A 15,933-nucleotide genomic window follows, 5' to 3' on the forward strand; every position below is an offset into this window, starting at 1 on the left:
TTCATTTTGTTTGTTATTTATGAGGAACGAGATGAGCTCTACAAGGCCAAGAAGAAATATGTATTGCTCATCTAAATTATACAAGTAAATAATAATATTAAAAAAGAATTACTGTAAGTAATTAGAGTGGTTTTCATTAACCCGTGAAACAAAGTGTGATAGTTAAACGGTAATAGTTAGTAAAACACAAAAAAGAACAATAGAATCAGATCACCACAAAGTGTAATACGCTAAAGCGTAGTTCACGGGTTAATGAAGGTTTTGACATTTCAACCTTACATCCACATGAAAGTAATGCCTAATATCGAGTGCCCTACAGTAAGTGTTTTGCAGTCAAGTTGTTTTCTTTTAGTAGGTAAAAATTATTCTAAATAATAGTAATCATAGCTATGGTCACCACTTATACATATAGAACTTGTAATGAAAAGAAAAAATATATATATATATGCAGTCAAACAACAGAATTGCATGATAACCTTGAATATATTGAATAAAGGACTGCAAAAAAAACATTTTTTGTACTAGTTGCTTGAATTGACCCTTCGCTATTTTTAGCTGAATTCCCCAACCCCTCTAAAAAAGAAAATAATAATAATAATAGAACAAAACTAAAAAGAAAACAAACACAACAGAGACCCCCACCAACAATTTTGATTGTTTTTACTTTCCTTTAAAGGGGGAGTGTCATGTTTAAGAGATTTGCAATAGCTCTAGAGCCCTGACACAATGAACTACAGTGAAATTCTAATACTGACTTATGAGCTTTTGGTACATGTGGGAGACTTTAAACAAAACAAAAAAAATGACCACAAACTGTCAATTAACATAGTTTTCAATATAATATTGCATATTATTTAATAAGGTATTGACAGCTTTAAAAAGTTCAACTGTTTGTAGACACTTAAAAGCCTACAATAAACACTGACTCCAGACATGCGCAGTACTATGCTGCTGCCCCTTTAAAGTAAAATACAGCTTTACTTAGTCAGCGTAGACAATATTGCGGATTTTGTCAATATTCTAATATGAATATGTCAATATTCTCCCCCCTTACGTCTTATTTCAATTTATTTTATGATTTTCACATGATACCAAAACAGCGTCTTTTTTCTTCGCTAATTTGATGTCATATACACAATAAAAGAGATGCGCCCGTGCGCATGGCGAGTCCCCAAGGGACCCAAGACGCCCAAATAGACCTCTATTTTTTGTCATCCACAATCTCGGCGAGCTGTGCGTGGCGTAACCGTATTACAGGCCTGGGATCCTGGTTATTGTCCTCCCCATTAATGCGCGGGTTGGGATAACCTTGCAAGAGTGTTGTGCAGCATATTCGCTCGGAAATATCGGTGCTTGGGGCCTTCGGGTTCTTTACAGCCTTCCGTAAAAGCCTTGTGCTGCCATACCGATTGGGTAATCCGTATGTATGGTTGCCGTTTTGTTCTTCAGACCGGGTTCGATCCCAGGCCAATGGGCTTTTTTTTTTTATTCGTTTTCTTTCTTTGTGCTTGACCCCCCTAATCCTGATTGGTTTTGCGCAAAAATAATGAAAAAAAGTGAGTTTGCAAAATAAGCTAGCTGGATTTATTGATTATATGTATTCAATTTGTTCCTAGGAAGTTAACAAAAAACACAAAGCAAAGAGTTTGAGGAAGTAAACAAGTATGTGAACTTTAATGATCTATTTAAAATGGCGCATTTTGTACAGGGAAGCATACATAGAATGCTTAACTGGTGGAGAGGGAAGAGGTAAAAGTTTATTGAGCATAATTTAAACAATAGCAGGGGGAAGAGAAGGGCACTCTCTTCATACAATATTGCAGTTGTTACCTATTATTTAATAAGTTTGTAACATGTCTTTGTTTATTAAGCAAGGTCTAATTCTGAGACAAGCAAACTCAAGTAAGAGCTGTTGAAATAACAGGTGAGAGTTAAAAAAAAAACAATTATCTGATTAGAAAACTAATGTAGATTCCTTTGCACCAAATAAGAACAAACTTCATTTTGTTTGTTATTTATGAGGAACGAGATGAGCTCTACAAGGCCAAGAAGAAATATGTATTGCTCATCTAAATTATACAAGTAAATAATAATATTAAAAAAGAATTACTGTAAGTAATTAGAGTGGTTTTCATTAACCCGTGAAACAAAGTGTGATAGTTAAACGGTAATAGTTAGTAAAACACAAAAAAGAACAATAGAATCAGATCACCACAAAGTGTAATACGCTAAAGCGTAGTTTACGGGTTAATGAAGGTTTTGACATTTCAACCTTACATCCACATGAAAGTAATGCCTAATATCGAGTGCCCTACAGTAAGTGTTTTGCAGTCAAGTTGTTTTCTTTTAGTAGGTAAAAAATTATTCTAAATAATAGTAATCATAGCTATGGTCACCACTTACACATATAGAACTTGTAATGAAAAGAAAGAAAAATATATATACATATATATATATATGCAGTCAAACAACAGAATTGCATGATAACCTTGAATATATTGAATAAAGGACTGCAAAAAAAACATTTTTTGTACTAGTTGCTTGAATTGACCCTTCGCTATTTTTAGCTGAATTCCCCAACCCCTCTAAAAAAGAAAATAATAATAATAATAGAACAAAACTAAAAAGAAAACAAACACAACAGAGACCCCCACCAACAATTTTGATTGTTTTTACTTTCCTTTAAAGGGGGAGTGTCATGTTTAAGAGATTTGCAATAGCTCTAGAGCCCTGACACAATGAACTACAGTGAAATTCTAATACTGACTTATGAGCTTTTGGTACATGTGGGAGACTTTAAACAAAACAAAAAAAATGACCACAAACTGTCAATTAACATAGTTTTCAATATAATATTGCATATTATTTAATAAGGTATTGACAGCTTTAAAAAGTTCAACTGTTTGTAGACACTTAAAAGCCTACAATAAACACTGACTCCAGACATGCGCAGTACTATGCTGCTGCCCCTTTAAAGTAAAATACAGCTTTACTTAGTCAGCGTAGACAATATTGCGGATTTTGTCAATATTCTAATATGAATATGTCAATATTCTCCCCCCTTACGTCTTTATTTCTATTTATTCTATGCTTTTCACATGATACCAAAACAGCGTCTTTTTTCTTCGCTAATTTGATGTCATGTACACAATAAAAGAGATGCGCCCGTGCGCATGGCGAGTCCCCAAGGGACCCAAGACGCCCAAATAGACCTCTATTTTTTGTCATCCACAATCTCGGCGAGCTGTGCGTGGCGTAACCGTATTACAGGCCTGGGATCCTGGTTATTGTCCTCCCCATTAATGCTCGGGTTGGGATAACCTTGCAAGAGTGTTGTACAGCATATTCGCTCGGAAATATCGGTGCTTGGGGCCTTCGGGTTCTTTACAGCCTTCCGTAAAAGCCTTGTGCTGCCATACCGATTGGGTAATCCGTATGTATGGTTTCCGTTTTGTTCTTCAGACCGGGTTCGATCCCAGGCCAATGGGCTTTTTTTTTTTATTCGTTTTCTTTCTTTGTGCTTGACCCCCCTAATCCTGATTGGTTTTGCGCAAAAATAATGAAAAAAAGTGAGTTTGCAAAATAAGCTAGCTGGATTTATTGATTATATGTATTCAATTTGTTCCTAGGAAGTTAACAAAAAACACAAAGCAAAGAGTTTGAGGAAGTAAACAAGTATGTGAACTTTAATGATCTATTTAAAGGGGCGCATTTTGTACAGGGAAGCATACATAGAATGCTTAACTGGTGGAGAGGGAAGAGGTAAAAGTTTATTGAGCATAATTTCAACAATAGCAGGGGGAAGAGAGGGGCACTCTCTTCATACAATATTGCAGTTGTTACCTATTATTAAATAAGTTTGTAACATGTCTTTGTTTATTAAGCAAGGTCTATTTCTGAGACAAGCAAACTCAAGTAAGAGCTGTTGAAATAACAGGTGAGTGTTAAAAAAAATACAATTATCTGATTAGAAAACTAATGTAGATTCCTTTGCACCAAATAAGAACAAACTTCATTTTGTTTGTTATTTATGAGGAACGAGATGAGCTCTACAAGGCCAAGAAGAAATATGTATTGCTCATCTAAATTATACAAGTAAATAATAATATTAAAAAAGAATTACTGTAAGTAATTAGAGTGGTTTTCATTAACCCGTGAAACAAAGTGTGATAGTTAAACGGTAATAGTTAGTAAAACACAAAAAAGAACAATAGAATCAGATCACCACAAAGTGTAATACGCTAAAGCGTAGTTCACGGGTTAATGAAGGTTTTGACATTTCAACCTTACATCCACATGAAAGTAATGCCTAATATCGAGTGCCCTACAGTAAGTGTTTTGCAGTCAAGTTGTTTTCTTTTAGTAGGTAAAAAATTATTCTAAATAATAGTAATCATAGCTATGGTCACCACTTATACATATAAAACTTGTAATGAAAAGAAAAAAAATATATATATATGCAGGCAAACAACAGAATTGCATGATAACCTTGAATATATTGAATAAAGGACTGCAAAAAAACATTTTTTGTACTAGTTGCTTGAATTGACCCTTCGCTATCTTTAGCTGAATTCCCCAACCCCTCTAAAAAAGAAAATAATAATAATAATAGAACAAAACTAAAAAGAAAACAAACACAACAGAGACCCCCACCAACAATTTTGATTTTTTTTACTTTCCTTTAAAGGGGGAGTGTCATGTTTAAGAGATTTGCAATAGCTCTAGAGCCCTGACACAATGAACTACAGTGAAATTCTAATACTGACTTATGAGCTTTTGGTACATGTGGGAGACTTTAAACAAAACAAAAAAAATGACCACAAACTGTCAATTAACATAGTTTTCAATATAATATTGCATATTATTTAATAAGGTATTGACAGCTTTTAAAAAGTTCAACTGTTTGTTGACATTTAAAAGCCTACAATAATCACTGACTCCAGACATGCGCAGTACTATGCTGCTGCCTCTTTAAAGTAAAATACAGCTTTACTTAGTCAGCGTAGACAATATTGCGGATTTTGTCAATATTCTAATATGAAGATGTCAATATTCTCCCCCCTTACGTCTTATTTCAATTTATTTTATGATTTTCACATGATACCAAAACAGCGTCTTTTTTCTTCGCTAATTTGATGTCATATACACAATAAAAGAGATGCGCCCGTGCGCATGGCGAGTCCCCAAGGGACCCAAGACGCCCAAATAGACCTCTATTTTTTGTCATCCACAATCTCGGCGAGCTGTGCGTGGCGTAACCGTATTACAGGCCTGGGATCCTGGTTATTGTCCTCCCCATTAATGCGCGGGTTGGGATAACCTTGCAAGAGTGTTGTGCAGCATATTCGCTCGGAAATATCGGTGCTTGGGGCCTTCGGGTTCTTTACAGCCTTCCGTAAAAGCCTTGTGCTGCCATACCGATTGGGTAATCCGTATGTATGGTTGCCGTTTTGTTCTTCAGACCGGGTTCGATCCCAGGCCAATGGGCTTTTTTTTTTTATTCGTTTTCTTTCTTTGTGCTTGACCCCCCTAATCCTGATTGGTTTTGCGCAAAAATAATGAAAAAAAGTGAGTTTGCAAAATAAGCTAGCTGGATTTATTGATTATATGTATTCAATTTGTTCCTAGGAAGTTAACAAAAAACACAAAGCAAAGAGTTTGAGGAAGTAAACAAGTATGTGAACTTTAATGATCTATTTAAAAGGGCGCATTTTGTACAGGGAAGCATACATAGAATGCTTAACTGGTGGAGAGGGAAGAGGTAAAAGTTTATTGAGCATAATTTCAACAATAGCAGGGGGAAGAGAAGGGCACTCTCTTCATACAATATTGCAGTTGTTACCTATTATTTAATAAGTTTGTAACATGTCTTTGTTTATTAAGCAAGGTCTAATTCTGAGACAAGCAAACTCAAGTAAGAGCTGTTGAAATAACAGGTGAGAGTTAAAAAAAAAACAATTATCTGATTAGAAAACTAATGTAGATTCCTTTGCACCAAATAAGAACAAACTTCATTTTGTTTGTTATTTATGAGGAACGAGATGAGCTCTACAAGGCCAAGAAGAAATATGTATTGCTCATCTAAATTATACAAGTAAATAATAATATTAAAAAAGAATTACTGTAAGTAATTAGAGTGGTTTTCATTAACCCGTGAAACAAAGTGTGATAGTTAAACGGTAATAGTTAGTAAAACACAAAAAAGAACAATAGAATCAGATCACCACAAAGTGTAATACGCTAAAGCGTAGTTCACGGGTTAATGAAGGTTTTGACATTTCAACCTTACATCCACATGAAAGTAATGCCTAATATCGAGTGCCCTACAGTAAGTGTTTTGCAGTCAAGTTGTTTTCTTTTAGTAGGTAAAAAATTATTCTAAATAATAGTAATCATAGCTATGGTCACCACTTACACATATAGAACTTGTAATGAAAAGAAAGAAAAATATATATATATATATATATATATATGCAGTCAAACAACAGAATTGCATGATAACCTTGAATATATTGAATAAAGGACTGCAAAAAATATCTTTTGTACTAGTTGCTTGAATTGACCCTTCGCTATTTTTAGCTGAATTCCCCAACCCCTCTAAAAAAGAAAATAATAATAATAATAGAACAAAACTAAAAAGAAAACAAACACAACAGAGACCCCCACCAACAATTTTAATTTTTTTTACTTTCCTTTAAAGGGGGAGTGTCATGTTTAAGAGATTTGCAATAGCTCTAGAGCCCTGACACAATGAACTACAATGAAATTCTAATACTGACTTATGAGCTTTTGGTACATGTGGGAGACTTTAAACAAAACAAAAAAAATGACCACAAACTGTCAATTAACATAGTTTTCAATATAATATTGCATATTATTTAATAAGGTATTGACAGCTTTTAAAAAGTTCAACTGTTTGTAGACACTTAAAAGCCTACAATAAACACTGACTCCAGACATGCGCAGTACTATGCTGCTGCCCCTTTAAAGTAAAATACAGCTTTACTTAGTCAGCGTAGACAATATTGCGGATTTTGTCAATATTCTAATATGAATATGTCAATATTCTCCCCCCTTACGTCTTTGTTTCTATTTATTCTATGCTTTTCACATGATACCAAAACAGCGTCTTTTTTCTTCGCTAATTTGATGTCATGTACACAATAAAAGAGATGCGCCCGTGCGCATGGCGAGTCCCCAAGGGACCAAAGACGCCCAAATAGACCTCTATTTTTTGTCATCCACAATCTCGGCGAGCTGTGCGTGGCGTAACCGTATTACAGGCCTGGGATCCTGGTTATTGTCCTCCCCATTAATGCGCGGGTTGGGATAACCTTGCAAGAGTGTTGTACAGCATATTCGCTCGGAAATATCGGTGCTTGGGGCCTTCGGGTTCTTTACAGCCTTCCGTAAAAGCCTTTTGCTGCCATACCGATTGGGTAATCCGTATGTATGGTTTCCGTTTTGTTCTTCAGACCGGGTTCGATCCCAGGCCAATGGGCTTTTTTTTATTCGTTTTCTTTCTTTGTGCTTGACCCACCTAATCCTGATTGGTTTTGCGCAAAAATAATGAAAAAAAGTGAGTTTGCAAAATAAGCTAGCTGGATTTATTGATTATATGTATTCAATTTGTTCCTAGGAAGTTAACAAAAAACACAAAGCAAAGAGTTTGAGGAAGTAAACAAGTATGTGAACTTTAATGATCTATTTAAAAGGGCGCATTTTGTACAGGGAAGCATACATAGAATGCTTAACTGGTGGAGAGGGAAGAGGTAAAAGTTTATTGAGCATAATTTCAACAATAGCAGGGGGAAGAGAGGGGCACTCTCTTCATACAATATTGCAGTTGTTACCTATTATTATATAAGTTTGTAACATGTCTTTGTTTATTAATCAAGGTCTATTTCTGAGACAAGCAAACTCAAGTAAGAGCTGTTGAAATAACAGGTGAGAGTTAAAAAAAAACAATTATCTGATTAGAAAACTAATGTAGATTCCTTTGCACCAAATAAGAACAAACTTCATTTTGTTTGTTATTTATGAGGAACGAGATGAGCTCTACAAGGCCAAGAAGAAATATGTATTGCTCATCTAAATTATACAAGTAAATAATAATATTAAAAAAGAATTACTGTAAGTAATTAGAAAAGAACAATAGAATCAGATCACAACAAAGTGTAATACGCTAAAACGTAGTTCACGGATTAATGAAGGTTTTGACATTTCAACCTTACATCCACATGAAAGTAATGCCTAATATCGAGTGCCCTACAGTAAGTGTTTTGCAGTAAAGTTGTTTTCTTTTAGTAGGTAAAAAATTATTCTAAATAATAGTAATCATAGCTATGGTCACCACTTACACATATAGCACTTGTAATGAAAAGAAAGAAAAAATATATATATGCAGTCAAACAACAGAATTGCATGATAACCTTGAATATATTGAATAAAGGACTGCAAAAAAACATCTTTTGTACTAGTTGCTTGAATTGACCCTTGGCTATTTTTAGCTGAATTCCCCTCCCCCTCTAAAAAAGAAAATAATAATAATAATAGAACAAAACTAAAAAGAAAACAAAGACAACAGAGACCCCCACCAACAATTTTGATTTTTTTACTTTCCTTTAAAGGGGGAGTGTCATGGTTAAGAGATTTGCAATAGCTCTAGAGCACTGACACAATGAACTTCTGTGAAATTCTAATACTGACTTATGAGCTTTTGGTACATGTGGGAGACTTTAAACAAAACAAAAAAAATGACCACAAACTGTCAATTAACATAGTTTTCAATATAATATTGCATATTATTTAATAAGGTATTCACAGCTTTTAAAAAGTTCAACTGTTTGTTGACACTTAAAAGCCTACAATAATCACTGACTCCAGACATGCGCAGTACTATGCTGCTGCCTCTTTAAAGTAAAATACAGCTTTACTTAGTCAGCGTAGACAAAATTGCGGATTTTGTCAATATTCTAATATGAAGATGTCAATATTCTCCCCCCTTACGTCTTTATTTCAATTTATTTTATGATTTTCACATGATACCAAAACAGCGTCTTTTTTCTTCGCTAATTTGATGTCATATACACAATAAAAGAGATGCGCCCGTGCGCATGGCGAGTCCCCAAGGGACCCAAGACGCCCAAATAGACCTCTATTTTTTGTCATCCACAATCTCGGCGAGCTGTGCGTGGCGTAACCGTATTACAGGCCTGGGATCCTGGTTATTGACCTCCCCATTAATGCGCGGGTTGGGATAACCTTGCAAGAGTGTTGTGCAGCATATTCGCTCGGAAATATCGGTGCTTGGGGCCTTCGGGTTCTTTACAGCCTTCCGTAAAAGCCTTGTGCTGCCATACCGATTGGGTAATCCGTATGTATGGTTTCCGTTTTGTTCTTCAGACCGGGTTCGATCCCAGGCCAATGGCCTTTTTTTTTTTTAATTCGTTTTTTTTTTCTTTGTGCTGGACCCCCTTAATCCTGATAGGTTTTGCGCAAAAATAATAAAAAAAAGTGAGTTTGCAAAATAAGCTTGCTAGATTTATTGATTATATGTATTCAATTTGTTCCTAGGAAGTTAACAAAAAACACAAAGCAAAGAGTTTGAGGAAGTAAACAAGTATGTGAACTTTAATGTTCTATTTGAAGGGGTGCATTTTGTTCAGGGAAGCATACATAGAATGCTTAACTGGTGGAGAGGGAAGAGGTAAAAGTTTATTGAGCATAATTTCAACAATAGCAGGGGGAAGAGAAGGGCACTCTCTTCATACAATATTGCAGTTGTTACCTATTATTAAATAAGTTTGTAACATGTCTTTGTTTATTAAGCAAGGTCTATTTCTGAGACAAGCAAACTCAAGTAAGAGCTGTTGAAATAACAGGTGAGAGTTAAAAAAAAACAATTATCTGATTAGAAAACTAATGTAGATTCCTTTGCACCAAATAAGAACAAACTTCATTTTGTTTGTTATTTATGAGGAACGAGATGAGCTCTACAAGGCCAAGAAGAAATATGTATTGCTCATCTAAATTATACAAGTAAATAATAATATTAAAAAAGAATTACTGTAAGTAATTAGAGTGGTTTTCATTAACCCGTGAAACAAAGTGTGATAGTTAAACGGTAATAGTTAGTAAAACACAAAAAAGAACAATAGAATCAGATCACCACAAAGTGTAATACGCTAAAGCGTAGTTCACGGGTTAATGAAGGTTTTGACATTTCAACCTTACATCCACATGAAAGTAATGCCTAATATCGAGTGCCCTACAGTAAGTGTTTTGCAGTCAAGTTGTTTTCTTTTAGTAGGTAAAAAATTATTCTAAATAATAGTAATCATAGCTATGGTCACCACTTATACATATAGAACTTGTAATGAAAAGAAAAAATATATATATATATATGCAGTCAAACAACAGAATTGCATGATAACCTTGAATATATTGAATAAAGGACTGCAAAAAAAACATTTTTTGTACTAGTTGCTTGAATTGACCCTTCGCTATTTTTAGCTGAATTCCCCAACCCCTCTAAAAAAGAAAATAATAATAATAATAGAACAAAACTAAAAAGAAAACAAACACAACAGAGACCCCCACCAACAATTTTGATTTTTTTTACTTTCCTTTAAAGGGGGAGTGTCATGTTTAAGAGATTTGCAATAGCGCTAGAGCCCTGACACAATGAACTACAGTGAAATTCTAATACTGACTTATGAGCTTTTGGTACATGTGGGAGACTTTAAACAAAACAAAAAAAATGACCACAAACTGTCAATTAACATAGTTTTCAATATAATATTGCATATTATTTAATAAGGTATTGACAGCTTTTAAAAAGTTCAACTGTTTGTAGACACTTAAAAGCCTACAATAAACACTGACTCCAGACATGCGCAGTACTATGCTGCTGCCCCTTTAAAGTAAAATACAGCTTTACTTAGTCAGCGTAGACAATATTGCGGATTTTGTCAATATTCTAATATGAATATGTCAATATTCTCCCCCCTTACGTCTTTATTTCTATTTATTCTATGCTTTTCACATGATACCAAAACAGCGTCTTTTTTCTTCGCTAATTTGATGTCATGTACACAATAAAAGAGATGCGCCCGTGCGCATGGCGAGTCCCCAAGGGACCCAAGACGCCCAAATAGACCTCTATTTTTTGTCATCCACAATCTCGGCGAGCTGTGCGTGGCGTAACCGTATTACAGGCCTGGGATCCTGGTTATTGTCCTCCCCATTAATGCGCGGGTTGGGATAACCTTGCAAGAGTGTTGTACAGCATATTCGCTCTGAAATATCGGTGCTTGGGGCCTTCGGGTTCTTTACAGCCTTCCGTAAAAGCCTTGTGCTGCCATACCGATTGGGTAATCCGTATGTATGGTTTCCGTTTTGTTCTTCAGACCGGGTTCGATCCCAGGCCAATGGGCTTTTTTTTTTTATTCGTTTTCTTTCTTTGTGCTTGACCCCCCTAATCCTGATTGGTTTTGCGCAAAAATAATGAAAAAAAGTGAGTTTGCAAAATAAGCTAGCTGGATTTATTGATTATATGTATTCAATTTGTTCCTAGGAAGTTAACAAAAAACACAAAGCAAAGAGTTTGAGGAAGTAAACAAGTATGTGAACTTTAATGATCTATTTAAAGGGGCGCATTTTGTACAGGGAAGCATACATAGAATGCTTAACTGGTGGAGAGGGAAGAGGTAAAAGTTTATTGAGCATAATTTCAACAATAGCAGGGGGAAGAGAGGGGCACTCTCTTCATACAATATTGCAGTTGTTACCTATTATTAAATAAGTTTGTAACATGTCTTTGTTTATTAAGCAAGTTCTATTTCTGAGACAAGCAAACTCAAGTAAGAGCTGTTGAAATAACAGGTGAGAGTTAAAAAAATACAATTATCTGATTAGAAAACTAATGTAGATTCCTTTGCACCAAATAAGAACAAACTTCATTTTGTTTGTTATTTATGAGGAACGAGATGAGCTCTACAAGGCCAAGAAGAAATATGTATTGCTCATCTAAATTATACAAGTAAATAATAATATTAAAAAAGAATTACTGTAAGTAATTAGAGTGGTTTTCATTAACCCGTGAAACAAAGTGTGATAGTTAAACGGTAATAGTTAGTAAAACACAAAAAAGAACAATAGAATCAGATCACCACAAAGTGTAATACGCTAAAGCGTAGTTCACGGGTTAATGAAGGTTTTGACATTTCAACCTTACATCCACATAAAAGTAATGCCTAATATCGAGTGCCCTACAGTAAGTGTTTTGCAGTCAAGTTGTTTTCTTTTAGTAGGTAAAAAATTATTCTAAATAATAGTAATCATAGCTATGGTCACCACTTATACATATAGAACTTGTAATGAAAAGAAAAAAAATATATATATATGCAGTCAAACAATAGAATTGCATGATAACCTTGAATATATTGAATAAAGGACTGCAAAAAAACATTTTTTGTACTAGTTGCTTGAATTGACCCTTCGCTATCTTTAGCTGAATTCCCCAACCCCTCTAAAAAAGAAAATAATAATAATAATAGAACAAAACTAAAAAGAAAACAAACACAACAGAGACCCCCACTAACAATTTTGATTTTTTTTACTTTCCTTTAAAGGGGGAGTGTCATGTTTAAGAGAATTGCAATAGCTCTAGAGCACTGACACAATGAACTTCAGTGAAATTCTAATACTGACTTATGAGCTTTTGGTACATGTGGGAGACTTTAAACAAAACAAAAAATATGACCACAAACTGTCAATTAACATAGTTTTCAATATAATATTGCATATTATTTAATAAGGTATTCACAGCTTTTAAAAAGTTCAACTGTTTGTTGACACTTAAAAGCCTACAATAATCACTGACTCCAGACATGCGCAGTACTATGCTGCTGCCTCTTTAAAGTAAAATACAGCTTTACTTAGTCAGCGTAGACAAAATTGCGGATTTTGTCAATATTCTAATATGAAGATGTCAATATTCTCCCCCCTTACGTCTTTATTTCAATTTATTTTATGATTTTCACATGATACCAAAACAGCGTCTTTTTTCTTCGCTAATTTGATGTCATATACACAATAAAAGAGATGCGCCCGTGCGCATGGCGAGTCCCCAAGGGACCCAAGACGCCCAAATAGACCTCTATTTTTTGTCATCCACAATCTCGGCGAGCTGTGCGTGGCGTAACCGTATTACAGGCCTGGGATCCTGGTTATTGTCCTCCCCATTAATGCGCGGGTTGGGATAACCTTGCAAGAGTGTTGTACAGCATATTCGCTCGGAAATATCGGTGCTTGGGGCCTTCGGGTTCTTTACAGCCTTCCGTAAAAGCCTTGTGCTGCCATACCGATTGGGTAATCCGTATGTATGGTTTCCGTTTTGTTCTTCAGACCGGGTTCGATCCCAGGCCAATGGCCTTTTTTTTTTAATTCGTTTTTTTTTTCTTTGTGCTTGACCCCCTTAATCCTGATAGGTTTTGCGCAAAAATAATAAAAAAAAAGTGAGTTTGCAAAATAAGCTTGCTAGATTTATTGATTATATGTATTCAATTTGTTCCTAGGAAGTTAACAAAAAACACAAAGCAAAGAGTTTGAGGAAGTAAACAAGTATGTGAACTTTAATGTTCTATTTGAAGGGGTGCATTTTGTACAGGGAAGCATACATAGAATGCTTAACTGGTGGAGAGGGAAGAGGTAAAAGTTTATTGAGCATAATTTCAACAATAGCAGGGGGAAGAGAGGGGCACTCTCTTCATACAATATTGCAGTTGTTACCTATTATTAAATAAGTTTGTAACATGTCTTTGTTTATTAAGCAAGGTCTATTTCTGAGACAAGCAAACTCAAGTAAGGCTGTTAAAATAACAGGTGAGTGTTAAAAGAAAAACAATTATCTGATTAGAAAACTCCTGTAGATTCCTTTGCACCAAAATAAGAACAAACTTCATTTTGTTTGTTATTTATGAGGAACGAGATGAGCTCTACAAAGCCATAAAGATATATGTATTGCTCATCTAAATTATACAAGTAAATGATAATATTAAAAAAGAACTACTGTAAGTAATTAGAGTGGTTTTCATTAACCCGTGAAACAAAGTGTGATAGTTAAACGGCAATAGTTAGTAAAACACAAAAAAGAACAATAGAATCAGATCACCACAAAGTGTAATACGCTAAAGCGTAGTTCACGGGTTAATGAAGGTTTTGACATTTCAACCTTACATCCACATGAAAGTAATGCCTAATATCGAGTGCCCTACAGTAAGTGTTTTGCAGTCAAGTTGTTTTCTGTTAGTAGGTAAAAAATTATTCTAAATAATAGTAATCATAGCTATGGTCACCACTTACACATATAGCACTTGTAATGAAAAGAAAGAAAAAATATATATATATATGCAGTCAAACAACAGAATTGCATGATAACCTTGAATATATTGAATAAAGGACTGCAAAAAAACATCTTTTGTACTAGTTGCTTGAATTGACCCTGGGCTATTTTTAGCTGAATTTCCCTCCCCCTCTAAAAAAGAAAATAATAATAATAATAATAGAACAAAACTAAAAAGAAAACAAACACAGCAGAGACCCCCACCAACAATTTTGATTTTTTTTTTTCCTTTAAAGGGGGAGTGTCATGTTTAAGAGATTTGCAATAGCTCTAGAGCCCTGACACAATGAACTTCAGTGAAATTCTAATACTGACTTATGAGCTTTTGGTACATGTGGGGGACTTTAAACAAAACAAAAAAAATGACCACAAACTGTCCATTAACATAGTTTTCAATATAATATTGCATATAATTTAATAAGGTATTGACAGCTAGAATGATTTAATAAGGTATTGACAGCTAGAATGATGTCTGGGCGCCCTCAAAACTAAACTGGTAATAGGTATGGGTGACCTCAGTATACTGTGAAAGTTTGAAGCAATTTGGATAAATATTTTTGGCGATAGAAGCCGAAAAGTAATTTTTCGTCTCCCGCACCCGGATTTGAGACAATTTCGTGGTTGTTAGAAAAAGACTAAAAGCCGGTTTGCAACGCGTGATAAAACATTTGCAGCTTATATTAACCTAAAGAATAGATAATAAGGATTTCCCAGGCTGAAAGATAAGCTGTTCTGTCAGCACCTTATTATTTTACGCGATTTTATATTATTTTATGTTTTTAGATGACTTTGAAAAGCCTTGAAATGATCGTGTAATATCGCCGATGAGATGTGGATTTGGCAAAAATGATTGCATTCATCGAAAAGAACATCATTTCTACTTTTGATATGTGAAATAAAATTTAGGGGCAAATAAAATCCGACTTTTTTACAAGCCGAAATATGACCCCCACTTGACCCTAATTATAAACAAATGCCGACTACTGTACGGGTTTTCCGCATTCAAACAACGCCTTCAAATCTCCAGAAAAACAAGAAAGAGCGCTCAAATCAAAAGAAATATACTGTCGGCAATACTAAAATTTAATGGTAATAATTTCATAGCATTTATTGCATTAAATTGCGATTTTTAGGCTCGCGTGATACTATTTTGTTTGCTGCCATGCATACGTAATTAAAGCGTGACAAACAAAGCGACAAGCATAAAATACCTCACCATGACTGCAATAAGACTTTTCTGATAATTACTTATTAAAAAGAAAAACGTCCAAAAGAAAAAAATGAGAGTTTTGCCTGTTTTTATTTAATTAACAAGCGATACTGGCAGAATTTTGTACAGTTTTAAATTGTAATTAAACAAAAAGCTTGATCAAATTGTCAAAATTCGCTTATTTTCAAAGCCTTTGTTCAACTACAAATTTGATCAAATAAAATACAAATTATGCAAGAACGCTGAGACATTTGCGATATTGAGGCCTCTCACTGTAAGCTGTTCTCCTTTTTCGTAAAATAGGGTATTGAAGTTA

Source organism: Nematostella vectensis, chromosome 4 (genome assembly GCF_932526225.1).
Source record: "Nematostella vectensis chromosome 4, jaNemVect1.1, whole genome shotgun sequence".
Lineage (NCBI taxonomy): Eukaryota > Metazoa > Cnidaria > Anthozoa > Actiniaria > Edwardsiidae > Nematostella > Nematostella vectensis.